We start from the raw sequence: 11,877 nt of genomic DNA on the forward strand, positions 1-11,877 counted from the left end.
ACTGATTATGAGACCTTAGAAGGCCCAAAGAGCTGCTTTACCTGTAGCTGATAAGTAAATAAATGCTATGCTTTAAACAAATGCATCTGTTTTTAAATGTTTTTTTTAAATGCTACCTCACGGATTTATTGTATATGATGACTCTGTATCTGTGGATATGGTGAGATGAGAAACATTTTTAAGTAATGCTTAAAAAAACTTGTGACGCTGTCAAGTGCTGAAACGTGCGGAGAGCCGTTTGTAAATTCTTTTAGAGTACAAACCTTTTTTTACATACTTGTAAAAAATTTTTTATGATATTGGATAGCCATACATTTAAAGCAATTAAAAGCATGCTTTTTTACTTCCATGACTAAAAGAAAACGGGTTTTAAAGGTTTTAATAAAAAAATATAAAACATTTCAATACAAGTGAAAAACAACACAATTATTTAACATTAATCTTAAACTGGGGATCTTCTTCCTCCGCTTAGTTTTTCAGTTTACAAAATCCGTCATCTAAATAGGGATTAGACATAGTGCCAGCGCAACAAGCTTTTAAAGGGGGATGAGAGCTGAGACTCTCATTGGTTTATTGCACGTTACGCCCAAAATACTCCCATTACTCAATAAAAAAATAGGACCAACCCTTTTCGACCATGCGCTCGGCGCACAAACCATTTTTCCCGTCATTAAATTAGAAAAAGTGGATTCAGACACGGCCATTTAGATGTTGCCCTGTGCGCTTTAGACAATGCGCTTAGATCGTTAAAATAGGGCCCTTTGTGTTTTGAACAATACCCGTTCTAGTTTTAGGACAACTTTGAGTAACTATTTTGATCCACTACAAATGTTATCAGATAAAACATCAAAAAATATTAAACATTTGTTGTTAATTAAAAGTTAAACTCTCCGTTTATTGAAGAATCCTTCACTTGACAGGTGTGTAGTTCAATACCCCAACCTTATTCATCCATCCATAAATGGCATGTATGGGGTGTATTAAATGTACAAAGTGTCCTTATCTTCTTCACATTTGAATACAACATTAGCTTTAATGTGTGCTCCTGTGTTTACCAACCAAGGCCAAACAGGCCTAAATGTGTATAGACTTTCAAATATATTGAGCCTTGAAAATGCCTTAGTGTTGAGTCAGACAAACACAACTTTTATCATCAACCGCTATTCATTTTCTTTCCCATTACCATCTGTGCTCATTCAGCTGTTATTTAGCATTTATCAATCCAGCCATGCAATCATGAGAAACAGATTACCTAAGCAATCACGCACAAAATGTTTAAGTGCAAATGTCAACATGATACGTCTGTCACAGATTTAACACTTGGTGGATGTGCGTGTGTGTTGATAACAGGTGAGTATGACAGAGAGACCTGGATAAGAGATCCGTATATAATGGCCTTCCATCTCCATCCTTATTATATGAAGAAAATCATAAAAGTCATAAAAGAAGATATCAGTCAAGATCAGACTAGACTATTGTAAATGCCTCTCAAGTAACTGGCCTGAGGGCAGAAATAGTGAAGGGAAATACATCTGAACCCCAAGGACAGTATATATGAACTTTTGTACTTTTTCCCTTAACTTTGGATACGAATGTCTCATAATTCACGTATCATTCATGCATCATCGTTTAACAATCTAATTTGGTTTACATGCATAAAAATGTATTCTTTTGTAATTTAATAAAACACTTTTTGCTCCAATGGACCGTCTGTTTCCCAAAATTCTAATTGGAGTTTTATTATAAAGACACAGTGATGCAGAAACACACAATTGTTAGAGAGGTAAGTGGAACGTACTGACACAAAACTGCTCCAAAGCTTTTTACTGTAACCTCCAAAGGACTTACCACTGTGCTTTCTCTGATGCTAAACTATTTTAATGCAGTAAAGGTCTGACTTTACTGATTGTAAACTTGCATGAAACATTAAAGACCAATTCAACATGGCATTCACTTCATCTGACTGAACAAATATCTGCATATGCCTGTCTCCATGGACACCAAATCCATCACCTTTTAATTTTATTAGACCCAGCCAGTATTTTTCCATATCATGTTCTAAATATATGGAGCTGCATAGTTTTTTTAAATATACATGTGCAAGAAAAATTCAAATGTAGGTACCGAACAGAATATTTAAAAAAATTACCATAACCAAGAAAGACCAAAAATAGTTTTATGTTATGTATTATGGCCCTGCAAACATATTTATTGATATGTTGTCTTTTGATGCTTTTATAATACTGCACAGAACCTCTATGAGTGAGTGTTTGTTTGTTTAAAGAGTCTAATCTGTTATTCACAGAGTAAAGCAAATTCATGCGGAGAGAGAAATTACTGTAGGAGTGGTGTTATAATAAATAAACTCAATGCGAAGTAGAAAATACATTTAATATTGCATCCAATTCTTCAATACCCTTAATAATTTATGAGACAGTTTCCTGTACTGGGTTTAGATTAAGACCAGACTAGACCCTAGGGGGTGGTTTCCCGGACAGGGATTAGCTTAAAGGACAAGTTCAGTATTTTACACTTAAAGCCCTGTTTTCAGCTTGTTTATGATGAAATAGAACGGTTTTGACTGAAATTCTTTCTAAAATGCATTAAACTTTCATTTACAAAGAGGTGAAACTCACCGAGTGGTCAAAGGTGTTCACTGATATGCTCACACAAAAATCGCTGCAAAAGATGCTTTCCAACAGGTGTTTTAACATTCGTTGTAAACTTGTGGACCTATTTTTCCAAACGCCTCACACCCGTATATTCTTCCGTTGAGAGCTTGAATAATAGACACTCCAGTCCAGTTGGTGGCGATAATCCACCTTTGCCAATTGCAAGAATACAAACAAAGTTCCCGGCGCGGAGTATACTGTACCTCACAGCACATCTAATACAAGTCAACGGAGTTGGACAAAAACTAAGATAAAACCTGTTGGAAAGCATCTTCAATGGCACTGATATATTTTAAGATATTTCAGTGCAAGTTGTTTTCATTAAATATAGTTAGACCATTAAACAAATAGATACTGGAAGTGTCCGCTCAGACGTTACCTGATGAAACTATATTTCTGAACCATTTTTGAAGCATACTGTTAACACTTTCTTCTCTAAACTGTACTCTGGCAAATATACGGCTTATATTTTAGTATTTACACTAATGCAAAGGTGGATGAGCTTCTTTTCTAATTCTGTGCTCAAAAATGTTTTGCATTTCAGCTTGTTAATATTTTCAACATACTGGCTCTACTATATTAGTAAAATAAAGGCAAAAGCTGCAGGGTTAACCCACAAAAACGTCAAGCCCACTGGTGCACAATAGACAATAAAAGAGCACAATAAAAAGAGAAAAGTACTGTGAATGTAAAGTCCCTGAAGATTTATGGTACGGATGCTACATAAAGTGAAATAGTTTATCTCAGAACTAGCACCATGAAACCTGTGAATGTGACTGCCATTTTTCTTGCCTGCAGTGTCTGTGCATTCTCATTTTGCATTCACTTGACATACACATTATAGATTCAGGACTGGAAGTCAGATGAAACGTCCTCCACTCGGTTGGGGTTTTGTCCTTACTACAGGTAATGTAGGTGCACCTCGTCTTTGTGGAGTTTCTGTTTTTTGCAGACAAGCAATGAGAGGAAAGGGCAGACCATGCGATTCATATAGATTCATACAGATTAAATGGCCAAAATAAATTTTACCTTATTCATCCAATCAGTAGACAAACAAAGCACTCTGCTGCGCATGCTAACAGTTCTGATTCACATAGTGAGAAATGCTTTGTTATATGTTGTTTCCATTTGATGTACTTTTAACTGCTACAAATGCTGTGCAAAATTGGGGGCAGGAAGATGCAATGTAAAGATAACAGAAAAACATAATTCATAAAGAAAAGCATTTGCATTTAGCAGATGCTTTTATCCATGTAGGAAAAAAGCAAAGCGATTTGTCATTGGAAAAGTCCCTTTTAGCTCACAAAGTTTCACTGATATCATTTGAAAAACAGCCTGTTGAGACCAACTAAAAATTTAATTACACTTCAATTATCTTTTTTCCGAAGCTGGTTTCTGTCATTTACTGTAGTTTTTATCACGCTGATGTTAATTCAAATGTTTGTTTATAAAATGAGTTTGGGTTTGGTTAGTTATTTAATGATATAAAAATGGTGGTGTCACGTCATGATTGACAGCTGTGATATCGTGTGATATGCGCATTCTGCGAGAGCGAGGGCGGGGTCTTGATTTTGCGGCTTTAATTCCTACTCACTACTGCGCAGGACTGGTCCCGAAATCGCTACTGCGCAGACTCAAGACCCAAGATGTCAGCGCCGTATCGGGACACTGGTGGTTTCACTTTTTACCAATGGAAGAGAGCGAACAGGCGTCGTCCATCTTTTTTACAGTCTATGATTTATACGGATGAGTTACAGAAAAATTCACCCCCTCACAGTTGTCATGAAGGGCAAAATTAGCTATATAGACCAAGAACACTTTTTGTACCAGGCTGTAAACATGTTATTTTCTACTGTAAAGTTGGGAATTTTAACATGGGGGTCTATGGGAATTTATGCCCTTTTGGAGCCAGCCTCTATAGCGTCCAGTCGATGAATTGCATTTTTTAATCCAGCTGTGTGTTCTGCCCTGTATTTACTAATTGTTAAAAACAACCCAGCCATTTTAGAGTGTAAGTACATAAAAGGAATGAGAAATATTTATATTATATAAATGTTAAATGAAATATATTTTGTATTATACAACTTTACTTTTTATATATATGAGATTATTTTTTATTCTAGCCACGCCAGGCTAGAAAGTTGCCTGTGAATGATACGTGTACAACAGCAAAGTGGATTAGTACAAACAGGCCTGAGAGAAATGGAGGAGAAGAGACTTTCTGTGATGGGATGGAGGGCAGAGAATGAGAGCAAGGGTAGTGGCCATCACTCCTGCCCTTTAATCAGTCCCATTGTGTCAAAGAAAGAAATGAGCTTGGGGAGGCCAGACTAGGTACAATACAGCGCCACATATTGGACTGTTTGAGTAAAAAACAACCAGATTAAAGAGAGGAATAAAGACCTGGGGTCTCATTTATAAAGCGTGGGTTGGAAACATGCGTACGCCAGTTTGTGATCTACAAACTGGCGTGATCAAAAGGTTGTGATCTATAAAAAACAAACTTGATGGCAGAATGGGCTTGAAGGGTGGGATCTGAGGATGATGCATGTGCGCACACTTGCAGGTGATCTGTGATTTATAAAGGGAACATTGCTTTGTTTTATAAACCTTAATATTTTTTGACATTTGCCATTTTTGGCTTTTGTGGGTACATAGACTTTTAGTAAGGATTAGGGATGCATATCAATCAATCGCGATCAATCCATAGCAGAACAAAAGCCCCCGTTCACATCATATATGTGTGTGAACTGTGTACAACAACTATGCACATACAAATATGCACACATGCATGTATAATTTTAAGAAAAAAATATATTTATATATTAAGTATTTATATTTATATATAATATAAATTATACATAAATATACAAATGTATATACACATGTAAACATTGCTTAAATATATACATGCATGTGTGTGCATTTAACTATACAAAGTTATTATACACAGTACACACACATATATGATGTAAACAAAAACTTTTATTCTGCTATAGATTAATCGCGATTAATTGATATGCATCCCTAGTAAGGATCCTATGCAGAGTTTTATAAATGAGACCCCGGATGTTAAAATTCAGTAATTTGCCAAACTACAGAAAAACTGACAAAAGAATTAAACATGGTGGAAATGGAAAAAACTCTGCAATGTGTATGTGCATATACTGCAGAATAAACATTAAGAATATAACTTTCTGCTAACTTAGAAGACAAAGAATCTTTAAATATGGAAAGCCCTGAGAAAATTATATGCAACCAAAGTCAAGCCAGTCCAGTTGTTCTCAGACATGCTTTCAGGCTGTTATTTTCAACTACAGCTTTACATTACATTATATTTATGGCTTTGGCAGAGGCTTTCTAGGACTTGAACCCATAATCTTTTGCACTGCTCACACAATGCGTTACTTACTTGGGCTACATGTAAACGGCTCTACTTCATCAAGGAAGACCAAAATCTCAAAAACGTTTTATGCTGGTTAAGATTGCCATTTACTTGGAAAAGAGGACTATTACACCTGCCACATTAGGTGTTTCTATTTCTCATTTTAATTTTCTGTTTCATTTTAAAATGTGTCTACATACAGCCTCTGAAGTGGATCAGGGCCTTAAAAAAAGAACAACATATTGAATAGACAGAAACTCTCACTGCGTCCAAAACCGCCTACTTCCACAATACAAAGTAGGTGAAAAGCAGTAGGCGAGGCGATGTCCATATTTATCTTCGAAAAGCAGTAGGCGAAAAATGGTAAATGGACGGCATTTATATAGCGCTTTTAACAGACCTATGGCCATCGAAAGCGCTTTACAAGTTGCCTCGCATTCACCCATTCACTCACACATTCATACACCGACGACGGTGTCAGCCATTCAAGGCGCCATCCAGCTCGTCGGGAGCAGCTGGGGTTAGGTGTCTTGCTCAAGGACACCTCGACACTTGGTCCGATGGAGCCGGGGATTGAACCACCAACCTTCCGGTTTGTAGACAACCTACATGAACCACTGAGCCACTGCCGCCCTGATGTCCTACTACAGTAGTTCCGGCAAGGTGTGTATTTAATGGACACTTTACTATCCTGTAAGTCCCAGGGAAAGGAGTTATCCAATAAAGAAGAAAAAGGAGAAGTGTTGTTTTATTCAAAAATGTCAGATAACGGTAAGCCGGCTCTATTCAAATGCAAATACCTATATTAAACAGCTGTCCCTTGTGGTTACATTGCGCTTGTTTAACATCATTCCAGTAAAAGAGACGCTTGTGTTTGCCAGATACTCGCATAATCTCATGCGTAATCAGAGTTTACTGTTAAGGGAGTGTCACGTGTATTTTGTGCATGTGAGCGTCTCTTTTACTATAAATGGTTTTGACGCGTGTGCAGCAGGCACTTAAGCCCGATTTATAGTCGTTCATAAGTTCTACGCCGTAGCTACGGCATAGGCTATCCGTAGCCTGTGCCAAGCTCTGTGTAGCCTAACATGCACCTCGCAAAAATTTTAACAGGGCGTCAGATCTACGCGGACCGCAAGCGCTGTGATTGGTCCACCAGAACCCCTCCCGTCAGGTAAAAAAACTGTGTCATAGGTATTTCCGTTTGTGACGGTGAAAACAAAGAAAAGCCAAGTTGAGGAGTGATTTAACTCAAACTGCATCAGAAGTCTTTGTTTATTTACTTCCATCATTGCTGGTCTTCTCAAATTATACACAACAAGTTGCTGTTTCTTCTTCATTTGTCGGTTAACTTTCCAAGCTTCTTCTTCGACGGTCGCGCTGCTACTGTGGTTACACACGTGGTTACTACCTCCCAGCGGTCTGCGCGCGTTTGCACGTTGACGCAAAAGTATAAATGAAAATCGACGCGGAACCTACGCCGTCGTGGCTACGCCGTAGGAAGCTTGGCAAGTTAACCCACAAACGAAGAAGAAACAGCAACTTGTTGTGTATGATTTGAGAAAACCAGCAATGATGGAAGTAAATAAACTGCGACTTTTGTTGCAGTTTGAGTAAAATCACTCCTCAACTTGCCTCATCTTTGTTTTCACTGTCGCAAACGGAAATACCTATGACGCACACTGTAAACAATTTCTGTAGAAATTACAGTATTTATGGGTATTACTGGCAACTAGCTGCCAGTAACTTACTGTAGATTTTATATTTAAGTTATTTACTGACAACAGTCTGTTCAAAGTTAAATGACCATGAAACATTTTTAGTCTTTATCTTCTACAGTAAGTTACTGGCAACCAGCTGCATAATTAGAGCAAATATTTTACAGCGCAGTTTTTTTTACCTGACGGGAGGGGTTCTGGTGGACCAATCACAGCGCTTGCGGTTCGCGTAGAACTGACGCGCTGTTACAATTTCTGCACATGCACGTCAGGCTATGCAGAGCGGCGTAGCTACGACTATAAAATATAAATCAGGCTTTTTTTTGACAAAACACGTGATGCACATAGGATCACTCGAAGCAACAAACACATATTTTAAAAACACAAGCAACACGCATGACACTCCAAACATTTATTTGGAATTTGCCACTGGTACCTACTGTTTTAATGGTCAATGAGTAGGTATTTCATGTGTATGACATGTGATTCTGATGCAGGGCCTCACTTAAAAACACAAATTCTGGATCTGATCATTTTCACTTACAGCCTCCAGCTTTGCAATAACTGAACTTTAAACCCTGACAGATACTTGTGTATACAGTAATGTGTTCCCTGTAAATTATGTCTTGAATCCACTTCCACCGTATTGTTTTGCATTGCTGCAAAAAAACATTTGTCAAATAAATAACACACATGGACAGGCCTTAAAGACACCAATGAATTCTCACTTCCCTGAGAGGTGAAAACTCCCCCTCCGCAGCTAGTTTTGCATCCTGCAATAGCTTTTAATAGCTGGACATCTGGCAAATTATGGCAGATTGTTCCCTGTAGTGAAATTAGCGTTCCTTAACAACCCGAGATAAAAAATATAATAGTAAAATAAATAATACAAATCAAAATACATTATTATTCAGAGAACATAGGTTCTTGATGAATAAAACAGAGCATTTGGCATTGAACGCAGAGTGACAGTTTTACACATCAATAAATTAAAAGTAGTATGTAAACATTCACCATCACTGCTCTGTTAATGCTTAACCTACCAGATGCAAGGCTTTCGATCACTACTTTTTAGTAGTTTGAAGATTTGTTGATTGTAATCACAGATAACGATAACATACCAGGTTTATACTGGCCTTCTTTTACTGCCTATTGCATCTCACTTTCACAGCTTGTATCGTCAGCTCACCGTATCACCCACACAACAAACAGATCTTGCAACGGAGCAAGCTGTTCCACTCCCAATCAAGTTTAAAAGCGTATTACCTTCAAACTGACATGCAGAGGAACATCTGCTCCAGAAGCCTTCAGAGGAGCCAAAGAATGAGAGAAGACTCCTGAATTACAAGCCCATGTGGCCCGAATGACATATCTGGCAAATCCAAATAGATGCCTACGATATTATTGGGGGAAAAAATGATGTGAACGCATTGCGCATGGAGGTTGCTTGTTCGAAAACACCACATGGCACCATATGCCTGTTTGTCAGAGCCAAAGATCTGTTTATGAAAAGAGAAAATAGATACACATGAGTGTATTCAATTTAATTTAAGAGAGACATGCACATTAAGGGAAAGCAGTAGAGTTTTTATATACAGTAGAAGGGCTTGAATTTCTCAATAATGTATTATAGATGTATGTTATTAGTAGAGTTTTATTGTTTGTTTCATCACTAACACTTCTTGAAGCTGTTCATTGCAGACCCTACACTGTCTGAAGAACTTAAATAGCCTTTGATGAAAATTAGGTCTTTTCTAGACTACGTTTCGGTGCATTACCACCCACTGTTGGGCATCATGGGCGCAGCTGTCGCAGACGAGTAGTCCCTTGGACCAAATGTTGTCACTTCAAATACCAAAGGTCTAGACACCAGATATTATATCTTATTGCAATAAGTTCTCTCTAAGCTCTGTAAATTTCACTGCAATATATGACTGCTATGGCTTCAAAAATAACATCAGAAAGCAGCCAATAAAAAAATTGCAGAACTTTGTCCTGGGGAAAAAGGTACTGTATCCTTCGGAGGAACCAAGGACAAAAAATAAGAAACACATAGGAGATACTTAGCAATAGCATCTTTGTCACATAAGATGGCGAACATGTCAAATTCGTGTCAAAAATCGAATTTCTTGAAAATAGAAATTGTAAGAATTCAGCATTGCACTCACAAACTTTAAAGTACAGATGCTAAATGATTGAACCAAACAGTATAATTTTAGTGATGGGTTTACGCAATCTGATCTTTGGTTTAAAGGGGACATATCGTGAAAATCTGACTTTTTCTTAAAGGAATATTCCATTTTCTTAAAAGAAAAATCCGGATGGTTTGCTCACCACCATGTCATCCAGGGTGTTGATGTCTTTCTTTGTTCAGTCCAGAAGAAATTATGTTTTTTGAAGAAAACATTGCAGAATTTTTCTAATTTTAATGGACTTTAATAGAACCCAACATTTAATACTTAACACTTAACAGTTTTTTTCAACGGAGTTTCAAAGGACTATAAACAATCCCAAACGAGGCATAAGGGTCTTATCTAGCGAAACGTTTGTCATTTTTGACAATAAAAATAAAAAATATATACTTTTAAACCACAACTTTTCGTCAAGGTCCGGTCCAGCGCGACCTAACGTAAATGCGTAGTGACGTAGGGAGGTCACGTGTTACATATATAAAACGCACATTTGCGGACCATTTTAAACAATAAACTGCCACAAAGACATTAATTAGTATCAGTTGACATACAACAACGTAGGAACGGTCCTCTTTCAAGACGCTTGTAAACACTGGGGCGGAGTTTCGCGTTCGTCCTCTGTGACCTCTTGACGTCATGACGTATTGCGGTGACGTAGTGGGGTCATCACGACCGGATCTACACGACGAGAAGTTGTGTTTTAAAAGTGTATATTTGTTATTTTTATTGACAAAAATGACAATCGTTTCGCTAGATAAGACCCTTATGCCTCGTTTGGGATTGTTTATAGTCCTTTGAAACTCAGTTGAAAAAAACTGTTAAGTGTTGAGTTAAGTATTAAATGTTGGGCTCTATTAAAGTCCATTAAAATTAGAAAAATTCTGCAATGTTTTCTTCAAAAAACATAATTTCTTCTGGACTGAACAAAGAAAGACATCAACATTTTGGATGACATGGTGGTGAGTAAATTGTCTGGATTTTTCTTTTAAGAAAATGGACTAATCTTTTAAATGCTATAATTGGGTCCCCAGTGCTTGTATCAACCTAGAAAATGTGTAAAAGATCAACCCAGTAACTTAGTTTTGGTAAAGCATTCTCTGCAAGCATGTGAAAAATAGGTCATTGAAATTTGGTTTCCCTTGTGATGTAAAAAAGGGATAATAACGCCCCTTAATCTGCACTATCCAACCACGACACTGCCTCATTTGCATTTAAAGGACAAACCCCAAAACGGCACATTTTTGCTCACACCTACAAAGTGATCATTTTAACATGTATAATACATTATATGTGGGGCATTTTGTGCTAAAACTTCACATACATACTCTGGAGACACCAAAGATTTATTTGACATCTTCAAAAAGTCTTGTGAAATGTCCCCTTGAGTCAGTGAGGTTATAGACGGTTTCATCGGACGCACTTGCGGTGATGCGATTACGCATCTGAGCGGAATTTAACTTCCTGTCTCTGTTTGTTTAATGGTCTGACTAGTTCCTAATCTGAACTCTGGAACAAATACCTCTGCAAAAATAACAAATGTTTTGATTTCCTAAAGACGAGGAGAAATGGTGATCATGGATCGCCGCTATTTGATGGGAGCCAATATGTAGTTAAGATTGTATACATTATATAGTACACATTTCACAGTTAGCTCAGTGTAGTTTCTGCTATACGCTTTAGCTATTTGAACTAAGGTAATCTACATGTTTATTTTGCTAGTTATCAGAAATAAACTACTCTAAAATGACTTTGTTGTTATTGATTCTTAGCGGAGTTTACCAAAAGTTATGTGTGTTCCACGAAAGCCGTTGTTTATTACTGCTGAAACCATCTATACTGTAGAAACTATTACCGTGCTCACACACAATATATATATTGTACAGTATAGCCTATACCCACAATATATAGCC

At 37.3% G+C, this 11,877-nt stretch overlaps 1 protein-coding gene across 1 annotated transcript in view; it reads right to left on the bottom strand.

The window, feature by feature from the left end:
• Window positions 1-9,164, bottom strand: part of unc5db (unc-5 netrin receptor Db) — a 248,206-nt gene extending 239,042 nt beyond the window's left edge. The window contains exon 1 of the mRNA XM_055199193.2: window positions 9,042-9,164. The gene's annotated coding sequence lies outside the window, so the exon portion shown is untranslated. The remainder of the gene's footprint in view (window positions 1-9,041) is intronic.
• Window positions 9,165-11,877: the final 2,713 nt, after the last annotated feature.

Source organism: Misgurnus anguillicaudatus, chromosome 22 (genome assembly GCF_027580225.2).
Source record: "Misgurnus anguillicaudatus chromosome 22, ASM2758022v2, whole genome shotgun sequence".
Lineage (NCBI taxonomy): Eukaryota > Metazoa > Chordata > Actinopteri > Cypriniformes > Cobitidae > Misgurnus > Misgurnus anguillicaudatus.